Genomic DNA, 12,627 nt, shown 5'->3' on the forward strand with positions numbered 1-12,627 from the left:
GCGCACGACCGTTTCTTTGTCACCGAAATGACCAGTTATTGGTGGCGAAAAAAAATAAATGTGCTATAGCACCTCATCTTCAAATGAAGACGATGACATTGATTTAGAAAAAGACGAATGCCTGTCATCAGATTTGGACGAGAAACCCGAGTTTGTATACAAAGAGCAAATACGCGGACCTGTTTTGGTGGAAGCATTGGATAATATGAAAGGGAAAGTATATACGAAGGTAGAGGCATGGCTTCAACTGCAGGAAAGGATGCAAAAATCGCTGCGTGAACGGAACGAATTAACAGATAAGTTGTTAAAACGCATTGAAGAACATTGTAACCAATCACCATTGTCACAATATTCAACGGCAATACATTTTATATCTGAAAGAAAAAGGATGCTGAAAAAATGCCGAAGATACGCGTAATGACATATCTCAAGACTTTGAATATCCGCGAATATCGCAATCTTTTAAACCGAAGGTATATGCTGAATGAACAAATCGACAGACTTCTTGGTTTGGATCGGAAAATGATAAACAAAGAAAAACAATTACTTTTTAAAGATTATGAGATTGAAATTGCATTTGAACAAGTAATACTCCAAACGGCTAAACAGGTTTGGTTACTGAAACAGAAGATAGAACAAAGCACGGAAAACGAGGAAAAGGAGCGAAAGTTTTGTCTTAAATCAAAAAACGTGGATTTAAACAGAATAACGAAACGAAATGACAAGACATTGATAAAGTTACACCACATGTACCTCTCTATTGAACGGCGATTAAGAGTCAAAGTAGCAAATGTCAAATATGAAATTGAAAACAATTTAATGAGAAGTACACTACTGTACAAACAGATTGAACGACTGTGTCCAAACTTTTTCGAGAATTCCAAGTACACAGATCTACAGTATTGAAAAGAGTGCTTTTCGAACAAGTAGGAGGAAATATTTAATGCGTTTGATAAATGTGTTGAAAGCGTGTTATCAAGTATGTATGAAGTGATTTCTGAGAAATATTAAAAAGATATCGCAGCTTTAAAACACATGGAACTGCTTAATAGAAAATGTATGACGGACATTTCTCGAATCCGCTTGACGTTCTTGCCCAACATTTATGAAATGTTGAAACGTATGTCACAAGAAGTGGAGGATGTTCTGGATTTGGTGGACAATTGCATTTTAGATTACATCGACACACCTTTTTTTGTCGGAGAACCAGAACACTAATAGATCTAAAATAAATACAAAGCTAAAGGTACATGAGGGCAAAACATATGCCTTCAATGCATTGAGGAAGTCGAGGGACAGTTACAGAAAGGCTGTCTTTAAAGAATTTGAGAACATGGAAAAGTCAGTCAGAATCCAGCTGTTGACCCACTATGAGCGCTATTTTGACGAGAACAATACATATATTACTCGCATGTTGTTAAAGCTTCTGACTTAATTTCGTATGCGATATTCAACAAAGGCTGGATCCAATCGAGTCGTTTTTCTGAAAATGATCAAAGCCATTCAAGGCCTGGCGTCACACCTTGAGATCCAAGCTGCGTTTACCGAAACAACAAGCCATCCAGACAACGTTTTCAAGTGGATGAAAATGAATTTCTTTCAGTTGGACACGCGGCAATTGAGACGAACACAACAACCTGTTCTTACAAGAATGATATTGTCGTGGAAGACTTGGAAGACGGTTATTGCTCCCTTCTAACAACTGCACAACTGAGCTGCACAATCCAACGGCAATTGATTTCAGTTTTATATATAATTCTCTGTCGGAGATTTGTTTAAAACCAAAGTGGGAGCAATACGACGACTGGATCCAGAACTATATCAAGAATACAAACCGTAAACAAAACGAAAGTATCATGCTCTCGAACGACAGTTGTACTTGTACTACGCCAACTGACGAAGTAGCCAGCGTGGAAACGGTGGATGCGGATATTGGCAATACAGAACTATTAGAAACAGCGAAATCACACGAAGCAATTAGGTCGAACAATGAAACAAAAACAGAGAATAAAAAGACACGATAACCAAAGGAGAAACACAAAGAGAATAAGAAAAAGGCGAAGAAAACGGACATCGAAATGGGCATGAAATCTGACAAGAAAACGGACAAGACAACATACAAGACAAACACCAAGACGTTGAAACAAAACGAAAGAGTGTAATCAAAAGGAGAACACTGAGAAGAAGAGCTTTGGTAAAAAGCTAAAACATTAGCTTCGGAAAATCTTGCCGTTCCGAAAAGCACACAACGGGAGTGAAAGTAAAACGTCTGATCGGGCGAATAATGTGTTAGAGAAAGATAATGAAGCATTATTGCAAAACAATGACCTTGTTCAGACAGAAATAAAGGCTACAAGTAAGACTGAAGTAACCGTCCACCGAGAAACACACGTAAATGAATTAAAACAATCAGATAAAAAACTGAAGTGGTGGAAAAGAGTGTTCTGCAAAACCAAATCAAGAGCCTTGAAACCAAGAAGAGACTACGACTGGACAAAGGACCCGGGTTGGCAAAACGTTCAGCCGGGTACAAGTTCCGGTTTTGTAGCCGCCGAACCCCCAAGGCCTGAGGAACTCGCATTGAACGGGCGCGTGTGGTCGGACACGGACTCGGACAGCGACGATGAGGATCACACATCAGACGCTGAGCGCAAGGCGCATTTTGTCGACTCACTCCTTGCTCAACTTGACAAAAATCATCAATCAGGGGCCGTCGATGTAGAAAGCGACACCGCGGAAAACAGAGCCATCACCGAGGCAATCTACGCGGCCTTGGATAACATCCGGGACAATGATGGCGATTGTTTTTAACCAGAAGACGACGTTGAGCTTTCTCTACTCGCCCTCCTTGATACCAACAGGCGATGGGTGATCAGACAATACTTATCACTTATATGTTATTTGTTTTTAACCTTTTTACTTGTATGCATTTATTGTTAAATTAAATTGTTAAAATGTTATTTTTCTCTGTCGTTATCTCGTTTAAAACCAAATACAACTTTGATCATGTGTGTAGATTGTTCGCAAGGGGGAGAATGAGCAAGTGAATGAGCGAGATATAGTGATATTTATGATATATACTTTTTTATTTCTACTTTGCAGTGATTTAAGAAACATTCAGTAAAATGAAACTAGAAATGGCGCGGCAGAGGCCGACGCGTATCCCCACGCCGCATGTTTAGCCCAGGGGCGCCCCGGGTTGGAAATTGGGCCATGCATAGTTGAGATTGACCGTATTGTCATAAGAGATAATCAGTATCAATTTGAAGTAAATCGGTGTAGAATTGAAGAAGTTAATATAAAATAACCTAAAAAATGAATGAAAATCTCTGACCCGACCCCACAACAACCCCCATAACTTTTGATCGAGGGTTCAGATCAAAATTCCAAATAGTGCACTGTCGCACATATGCTTATAGCTACCATGTGTGTAAGTTTCAAGGTTCTAGTGTTAATAGTGTAGGAAGAGAAAGTGGCCAGGACGGACGGACGGTGGAGATAACCACATGATATATTTCAAAATATAAACGCGGACCCTAAGTTCAATGCCAAGGTCACAGGTGTCAAAAATTATATGCGCATGGAAAGGGATTGTCTAGATACACATGCATACCAAATATGAAAGCAATATCTGAAGGGACGCAGACATTATGAGCTTTTTTTTAATCGCGGTCGCAGATTTCGAAACCTGAACGCAGATCCCAAGTTCAAAAATTTCATGCGCATGGAAAGGTGTTGTCCAGATACACATGCGTACCGAATATGAAAGCAATATCTGAAGTAATAATGAGCCTTTTTCGAATCGCGGTCGCAGATTTCGAAACCTGAACGCTGACCTCAAGTTCAAGGTCAAGGTCACAGGGGTCAAAAAAATTATGCGCATGGAAAGGTGTTGTCCATGCATACCAAATATGAAAGCAATATTTGAAGGGACAAAGTAGTTTTGAGCCTTTTTCGAATCGCGGTCGCAGATTTCGAAACCTAAATGCTGACCTCAAGTTCAAGGTCAAGGTCACAGGGGTAAAAAATGGTATGCGCATGGAAAGGTGTTGTATAGATTCACATGCATACCAAATATCAAAGCAATATCTGAAGGGACACCGTAGTTATGAGCCTTTTTCAAATCGCGGTCACAGGAAAATCTCTGACCCGGCCCCATCCTAACCTCCATAACTTTTGAACCAGGGTTCAGATCAAAATTCCGTCGCCGTCACCGTCGCACATACGCTCATAGCTACCATGTGTGTACGTTTCAAGGTTCTAGTGCTAATAGTTTAGGAGGAGAAAGTTACCAGGACGGACGGACAGACTGCGGAGATAACCACATATCCCCACTTTTTCTCCGAAAAGCGTGGGGATAAATATACATTCATATACTAGTATATTAACATAGATTTAGCAACTATTTACATTAACAATAATTTACATCTGAATATTATGTATACATTTGTGTAAAGAGATCAATACAACGTCTGTTTATTTTTAAACACAATAAATAACGTTTGCGTTATGCACATATAAATGAAAGTACATATACTCCTGGTTGTCTCAACATCGAGGGTGTTGGCCGCTTATAGAGGTAACGTCACTTTATCACGAGGATTAGTATCGTGGAGAATTTCACACGCTCGTAGTATTGTAAGTTTATATTCTCTCAGTCTTTGACAGGAGGTGACGGCATGAATGTCGCTGTCAATGACTATAAAACCACAATGTCTGCAAAGGTGTCCGAGGGTTTGTTCCCGTGTGGTCACTAGGACACGCACAGCTGCCGAGGCTTCCGTTGTTTCACAAGGTGTCTTCGCCGCGGTCCAGATGCGAGCGGCCACGATGTGAAGGTGAACGACGCTAAATCGCGCTAATTCTGGATCCCCTGTGACGCATACCGTCCATTGCTCCATGTGATATTTGCGGATCGCATTGTTTGCTATACGTTTCCACGTCAGTTTTAGAGGAGTAATATTGGTAGTTCACAAGGTTATACTTTTCCATTACTGTAAATATGGCTTTTATAAACCATTTCTGTGATGATTTGCCTCGGATATGAAATAGCGCTAGTCGGTACACGAATATTTGTTTCGTGAGATATTTAATGTTCATTCAGAATAGGACATCAGTTTTGTTAAGTCGATTCTAGAAATGATTGGTAGCCAACCGACTTGGCTAAATGACATATCAGTTCTTGTGCAGATTGGTAGATTTTGACACATGTTTTTGTGTAAATCTCAGAAATATATTTGCTCAGAAATAAAATGATATTGAAGTTAAAAATGAAAGCACCTTTGTTTTAGCAAATAGCTCCCTTTCGGTTAAAAAAATCTCATTGAAATATATCCAGTATGATTGAATAATTGGAAGGACAATAATTATACAACAAATGCTAAAACTTTAGTCAAAATCCGAAATACTCTGTTAATTTAGACGTGGAACCTATTTTCTGAGTACAACCCATTTTTGCTTAAGAATCATTCTATTGATGTTTTAATTTTATTGTAGCGAAAAATTGCGAAGAAACTGAACGGAAGAAAATTTTGTCCTTAATGCTTGTTTCAGAAATCTTCTATTCCTCTTAATTTGGAATCAACGCGTATTACTAACGTTTAAAATAACATATCAATTTCTAAATCCTAAACGACACAGCGGTAAATAAGTTTTTGTTCGAATACCGAGCATTGTTTGTAGGGCTTTTATATTATATTGTTTTTTAAGTTATTCCCAATGTTTTGATTACCGTAATTGCTCTATGTTTTCGGACACTCTAAGTTTTCGGACACCCCTTTTTTAGCAAAAATAATTATTTTTCGTATGTAAGTACATTGTATGATACTAAAAAAATCGCCAATCGGTGAACATGTCACTTTAGAGCGAAACAGTAATGGTCCTCTTCCTGTTAATTGATTCTCCCACGATGTTTTTGCTCTTTATTAAAGAGAGTTTTTTTAGAGGTTATTTCAACATACATTAGTCTTATAGCCCACGAGTACACACATTACAACAAAATATATATACACAGATGGTCAATGAAGTATAGAATTTTTAACAGAACCTAGATCAAAATCGTAATACAACAAATTTGTATACACTTTATCGTATTTTGTATGTGTATAATAAGCATATAAATATATAAAAGTAAATGAAGAGAAACTATTGATACTATAAGTCAGCTCTCAATTTTTAAGCTATAAAAAACATAAAAATGGATAGAGTTCGTACACTTTTTTCATTGTCATGTTGTAAGCGGTCAATAAACTTGATCATGTCTGTGTTCTTTCATTTTTTTATACTTCTCGCGTAAAAAATAAACTTAGGGCATTTACGTAAAAAATTTAAAAAAAACAACAAGAGCTGTCAGAAGACAGCGCGCTCGACTTTTCGAGTGATTGACAGTATAATGAGGAAATTGTTCATATTCAATAAGGTCAAGAAAATATAGTCATATTCTAACTGGAAGAGGACCATAATTGAAACATATTGATCGCTTATGTTTTTGGTACATTATAGACGATTCTGAGTTCAGGTATATTTTCCACAACCTATTGAACATTTGTTAAGACATAAAACAAAGTAATAAGATTATATTTCAAGTTTGATAGCAATAGCTTGGGTGTGATGGTTGGATGGTCTGTCAAAAATAAAATAATAAAAACATTTTTCGAAACCTAAACGCAGATATCGAAACCTAAACGCGGACCCTAAGTTCAAGGTCACAGTCACAGGGGTCAAAATTGTTGTGCGCATGGAAAGGCCTAGTCCATATACACATGCATACCAAATATGAAGGTTACATCTGAAGCGACATAGCAGTTATGAGCATTTTTCGAAACCTACACGCAAAAGTGTGACGGAAGGACAGACAGACAGACAGACAGACAGACAGACAGACAGACAGACAGACAGACAGACAGACAGACAGACAGACAGACAGACAGACAGACAGACAGACAGACAGACAGACAGATGGACAGTGCGATCACTATATGCCCGCCTTCGGGGGCATACAAATAAATATTTGTGTTTTTTACCATGTTTTAAAAAATCTGTTTGTGTGTGTGTGTGGGGGGGGGGGGGGGTTGAGAGGGGGAGTACTGTGGGTGTGTGGTCATTTATTAGATGATATTTTAAAATAAGGAGTCAATTGTGGTATGTCAGGTAAGTGTTGTAAGTGTTGTAAGAGCTGTGTTCGTGAAATACAATGCCCCCTACTGCGCCGCTTTGAAGCCATATATTTGACCTTTGACCTTGAAGGATGACCTTGACCTTTCACCACTCTAAATGTGCAGCCCCATGAGATACGCATGCATGCCAAATATCGAGTTGCTATTTACAATATCGCAAAATTTGACCTTTGACCTTGACCTTTAACAATGAAGTATGACCTATACCTTTCACCACTCAAAATGTGCAGCTGCATGAGATACGCATGAATGCCAAATGTCGAAATGTCGAGTTGCTATCTTCAATATTGCAAAATTTGACCTTTGACCTTGACCGTTGACCTTGAAGGATGACATTGCCCTTTCACCATTCAAAATGTGCATCTCCATGAGATTCACATGCATGCCAAATATTCAGTTACTGTCTTCAATATTGCAAAATGTGACCTTTGACCTTGACCTATGACTTTGACATTTCACCACTCAAAATCTACAGCTCCATGAGAAACGCATGCATGCCAAATATCGAGTTGCTATCTTCAATACTGCAAAATTTGACCTTTGACCTTGAAGAATGACTTTGACCTTTCACCAATCAAAATGTGCAGCTCTATGAGATACACGTGCATGCCAAATATCAAGTTGCTATCTTCAATATTGCAAAAATATGACCAATGTTAAAGTTTTCGGACGGACGGACAGACGCCATATATGTGATCTTTGACCTTGAAGGACGACCTTGACCTTTCACCACTCAAAATGTGCAGCTCCATGAGATACACATGCATGTCAAATATCAAGTTGCTATCTTCAATATTGCAAAATTTGATCTTTGACATTGACCTTTGACCTTGAAGGATGACCTTAACCGTAACCTTTCATCACTCAAAATGTGCAGCTCCATGAGATACACATGCATGCCAAATATCAAGTTGCTATCTTCAATATTGCAAAAGTTTACGGACGGACGCCATATATTTGACATTTGACCTTGAAGGACGACCTTGACCTTAAACTTCAACCGCTCAAAATGTGCAGCTCCATGAGATACACATCCATGCCAAATATCAAGTTGCTATCTTCAATATTGCAAAAGTTACGGCCAATGTTAAAGTTTTCGGACGGACGCACAGACTGACGGACAGTTCAACTGCTACCATGGACATAAAAAGGGAAAAATAATAATAATAAAAATTGGGGGGGGGGGGGGGAATTCTAGGTTGGGGCCGCCTTCGGGGGCATACAAATAAATATTTGTGTTTTTTACCATGTTTAAAAAAATCTGTTTGTGTGTGTTGGGGGGGGGGTTGAGAGGGGGAATACTGTGGGTGTGTGGTCATTTATTAGATGATATTACAAAATACGGAGTCCATTGTTGTATGTAAGGTAAGCGTTGTGTTGTCAAAGTATGAATCAAATCTGATCCTAAATAAAGAAGAGTTATAGCAATTTAAGTAAAATTTATTTATTATACCTTGAGATTCAATGTCATTCAAAGGTCAAGGTCAAATTTAACTTGCAAGGTACAGTACTTTCATTATAGTAAGAAAGTATTTGAAGTTTGAAAGCAATAACCTTGGTACTTTAGAAGTAAAGTGCATCTTAACACAAAATTTATCAAAATATTCAAAGTTACCTATACTAAGTCAAAAAAGGGCCATAATTCCGTCAAAATGCCAACCAGAGTTATGCAACTTGTCCTGTACAGTACCCTTATGATAGTTAGCGAGTGTTCCAAGTCTGAAAGTAAAAGCTATGATACTTTAGGAGTAAAATAGACCAAAACACAAAACGTAACCAAATTTTAATTTTTTTAAGTATAAAATGGGCCATAATTCTGTCAAAATGCCAGTCAGAGTTTCATAACTTTGCATGCACAGTCCCCTTATGATAGTTAGTAAGTGTTGCAAGCAAATAGCTTTGATACTTTAGGAATAAAGTGGACCTATTCACAAAAAATTTCAATTTTCTAAGTATAAAAAGGTGCATAACTCTAAAAATAATGCTGACAGAGTTATGCAACTTGACATACACAGTTGTCTTGTTGCCATAAATAAGTATTCTAAGTTTGAGTTAATTAACTTTGATAGTGTTAAAGTTATTTGACTTTATAAAAAAACTTTCATCAACGGCGACGCCGGGGCGAGTAGTATAGCTCTCATTTTTCTTCGAAAAGTCGAGCTAAAAATCATTAATGTTACAGTGTTTGCATTTTCTGTTTTGAAACGGTATCTGTTCAGGATTGTGCCATCTCCCTGCTTCCACTTCAAGTCTGTAGGCAGATACTCTTAAACGAGTTAACGCAATTTTAAGTTGAAACATTTAATACATTTAAATGTAGTTGGAATTTTAAGCTACTGTAAAGGCTATAACTTCTACCTCTGGTTCTGTTTTGCATTTCACTTGACCAGGTTTGCAAAAAACATATCAGATATTCGTTGTTTAGCTATGGATAAAAATATATTAATATCTCCTACCCATTGAAAAACAAACATGCTTTACTAAATCACAATCTGTCTAATAAAACCTTGAGAGATTTAACCCAAGACTTCTTTCAGTGTATATAACATGATCATGTTATAACATATCATAAACGATTTTTATGTACTTGACATCATCAAATTGTACTATTTAAAACAAGTACTTCAAAACACAAATGACACGCTATTTATAAACGGTACACGTCCCAGTTCTACATAAACAAAATTACATTTGTAATTTGTGTTTTCAACATCACACTTACAGATGTTTACAGAATCGCATATGTATTTTTTCAATCTGAACAATATTCTTTACCCCCCGTACTTCCCAACCATAGCATTTAATAGATTCAATAAGTTTATCAAAAAGCTCAAGTATGGTTTTAAATCAAAATACATTAGGCTTGAAGCCCATGAGTATACATACATATAACACACAATGTAGTCAACATTGGTCAATGACATACAGGCATTTACATATATAATTTTTAGCAATATAAATTTAGATTTAAAAATACATGAATTTGCAACTCTAAAGACATGCATATTGAAATAAACAGCTATTTTAAACAGGTATATAAATGTTTTACAGTGTTTACCGTTACGAAGTAATTTAAGGTAAGTATATAGATATGCATATTGTAGAGTCGTTTCTTATTCAAATATAATTGAATGTTCTAAGAAAGTGTATACATGATGTGTTTATTGCTTTGACTACAAATAGGCAGTAGTACATGGAGAGAAACTATTGATAATACAATTCTGTTCGCAATTTAGCTGCTTAAAAAATAAATGATGCAAGATTTTTAATTGTTTTTGCATTGTCAGTTTGTAAGAGTTCGATAAATTTTAACATATTTTTGTGATTCCAATAATATTTATGCATATATTGTTTTCTAAGACTATTAAAAACTGGACATTCGAGTAAGAAATGAAACTCATCTTCGAGAACGTTACAGTGTTTACATTTTCTGTTATCATACGGTGTCTTTTCAGGCTTGTGCCACCGCCCTGCTTCGACTTCAAGTATGTGAGCAGATACTCTTAGTCGCGTTAACTCGAATCTAAATTTTGAAATATTTACAACATTGAGATAAGGCTGAAATCTAAAATTTCCGTAAATGCAATAGTTTTTACCCCTTGTAGTTTGTTGTAACTCGGTTATCCAACCTTGAACGTTAATATCAGATATGCGTTGTTTTACAATAGATATAAAACAATTAACGTCCCCTACTCCCTGAAAATACCATGCCTCACCGAAACCTAGAGTATTTAATATATGTTTTACAGATTTTACCCAATAATTGTTTTCGGGATGAAGTTCAAGATCATGTAATAACATATTATTAACAATTTTAATATATATATAACATCATCCGATTGTAATATTTTTAACCAATATTTTAAAACATAAACAATCCGTTTATTTATTAGGGGTTTACGTCCAAGTTCCCCGTAAATGAAATTATTTTGTGCTTGAGATCGGACACCTAGCAACTGTTTACAATAACGTAGGTGTATTCGTTCAATTTGGATGCTATGGTTTAATCCCCAAACTTCACACCCATAACTTAAAATTGGTTCAATAAGCTTATCAAATAATTCGAGACTATGGCTTACTGAGATATTTGTAAATTTCATCAAATTTGATTTTAACTTAAAAAGTGCTTTTAGGGCCTGCCCCGAAAGCGCGTCATATGTTGCTGAAAAAGATCCACCCGTTGTGAATACTATTCCAAGATATGTAAATTTATTTACAATTTCAAGCTCATTTCCTTGATATCTAAACTTCAAATTTCTTCTATTTTGTCCCCCTTTTTTAAAACTCATTATCTTTGTTTTATTGATATTTACACAGAGTTTCCATTTAGCACAATACTCATTTAATAAGTATATGATTAACTGATATATCTGCGTAATTAACTTAAGTTGCTTTCAGCTTGTGTATTGCTTTAAGAGCCCTGTCCCGAGAGTGCGTCATACGTTAATGAAAAAGAATCCCCAGTGATAAATACTATACCTAGGTATGTAACACTTTTAATTGTTTCTAAAATGTGGCGTTTGTGAAAAAAATGTAAATTGCGTCTATTCTGTCCGCCTTTTTAAAAATCAGAAGTTTTGTTTTATTCACATTAACACATAGCTTCCATTTTAGAACAATACTGCTCTAATAAATACAACCCATTTTGAAGTCCAGCTTCCGATTTCGCAAAAATAACAATATAATCAGCATATAACAATAGAAGCAATTTTAACATACCAATATTAATCCATTTATGCCTAGTGGACTCTCCTATCCTTCTAAATTGGATCAATTTATTTCCAAAATTAGGGATGTCTAGTTTATTTGTTTCTATATTTAGAGTATTTCTTACCAAAATTCCCTAAAGCAAACAGCGCAGACCCAGATGAGACGTCCCATCATGCGGCGTCTCATCTGGGTCTACGCTGTTTGACAAGGCCTTTTTTCTAGACTCTATGCATAAATGGGTTAACTCCTTCAAACTTATTAAGCATACTATGTTCCTCTATATCATTGTAATACCTGGAAAACAAAAATGGCGATATAGATTTAGCTTGTCTTACTACCAAATAGCATGTAAACGAACCATTAATGGTTTCTTTATTATTTTTTATTTCGATTTAACAACATTGTACATCGATCTTACCATTTTTAAAATTTTACCGGGCGTATCCCTAATTTTATCGTATGTATAACATATGATATCTCTAACTTTGAAGTAAAATGCCTTCGTTATGTCGACAAATGATGTGTACATTTTTTTTATGTTGATTCAAACTATGCGTAATAATACCATGCAGTACAAATACAAAACTATTATCAATAGTTCCCATACTTTTTCGGTATCCGGCTTGAGCTTTTATGTACACATTTAATCCGCCCCCCCCCCCCCCTTCATATGTTCAATCGACTCTTAATTATTTTATACATCGTAATCATGAATTACCAGTTTTATATTTTTAACAGACTT

The sequence above is a fragment of the Dreissena polymorpha genome, chromosome 3 (assembly GCF_020536995.1).
Source record: "Dreissena polymorpha isolate Duluth1 chromosome 3, UMN_Dpol_1.0, whole genome shotgun sequence".
Taxonomy (NCBI): domain Eukaryota; kingdom Metazoa; phylum Mollusca; class Bivalvia; order Myida; family Dreissenidae; genus Dreissena; species Dreissena polymorpha.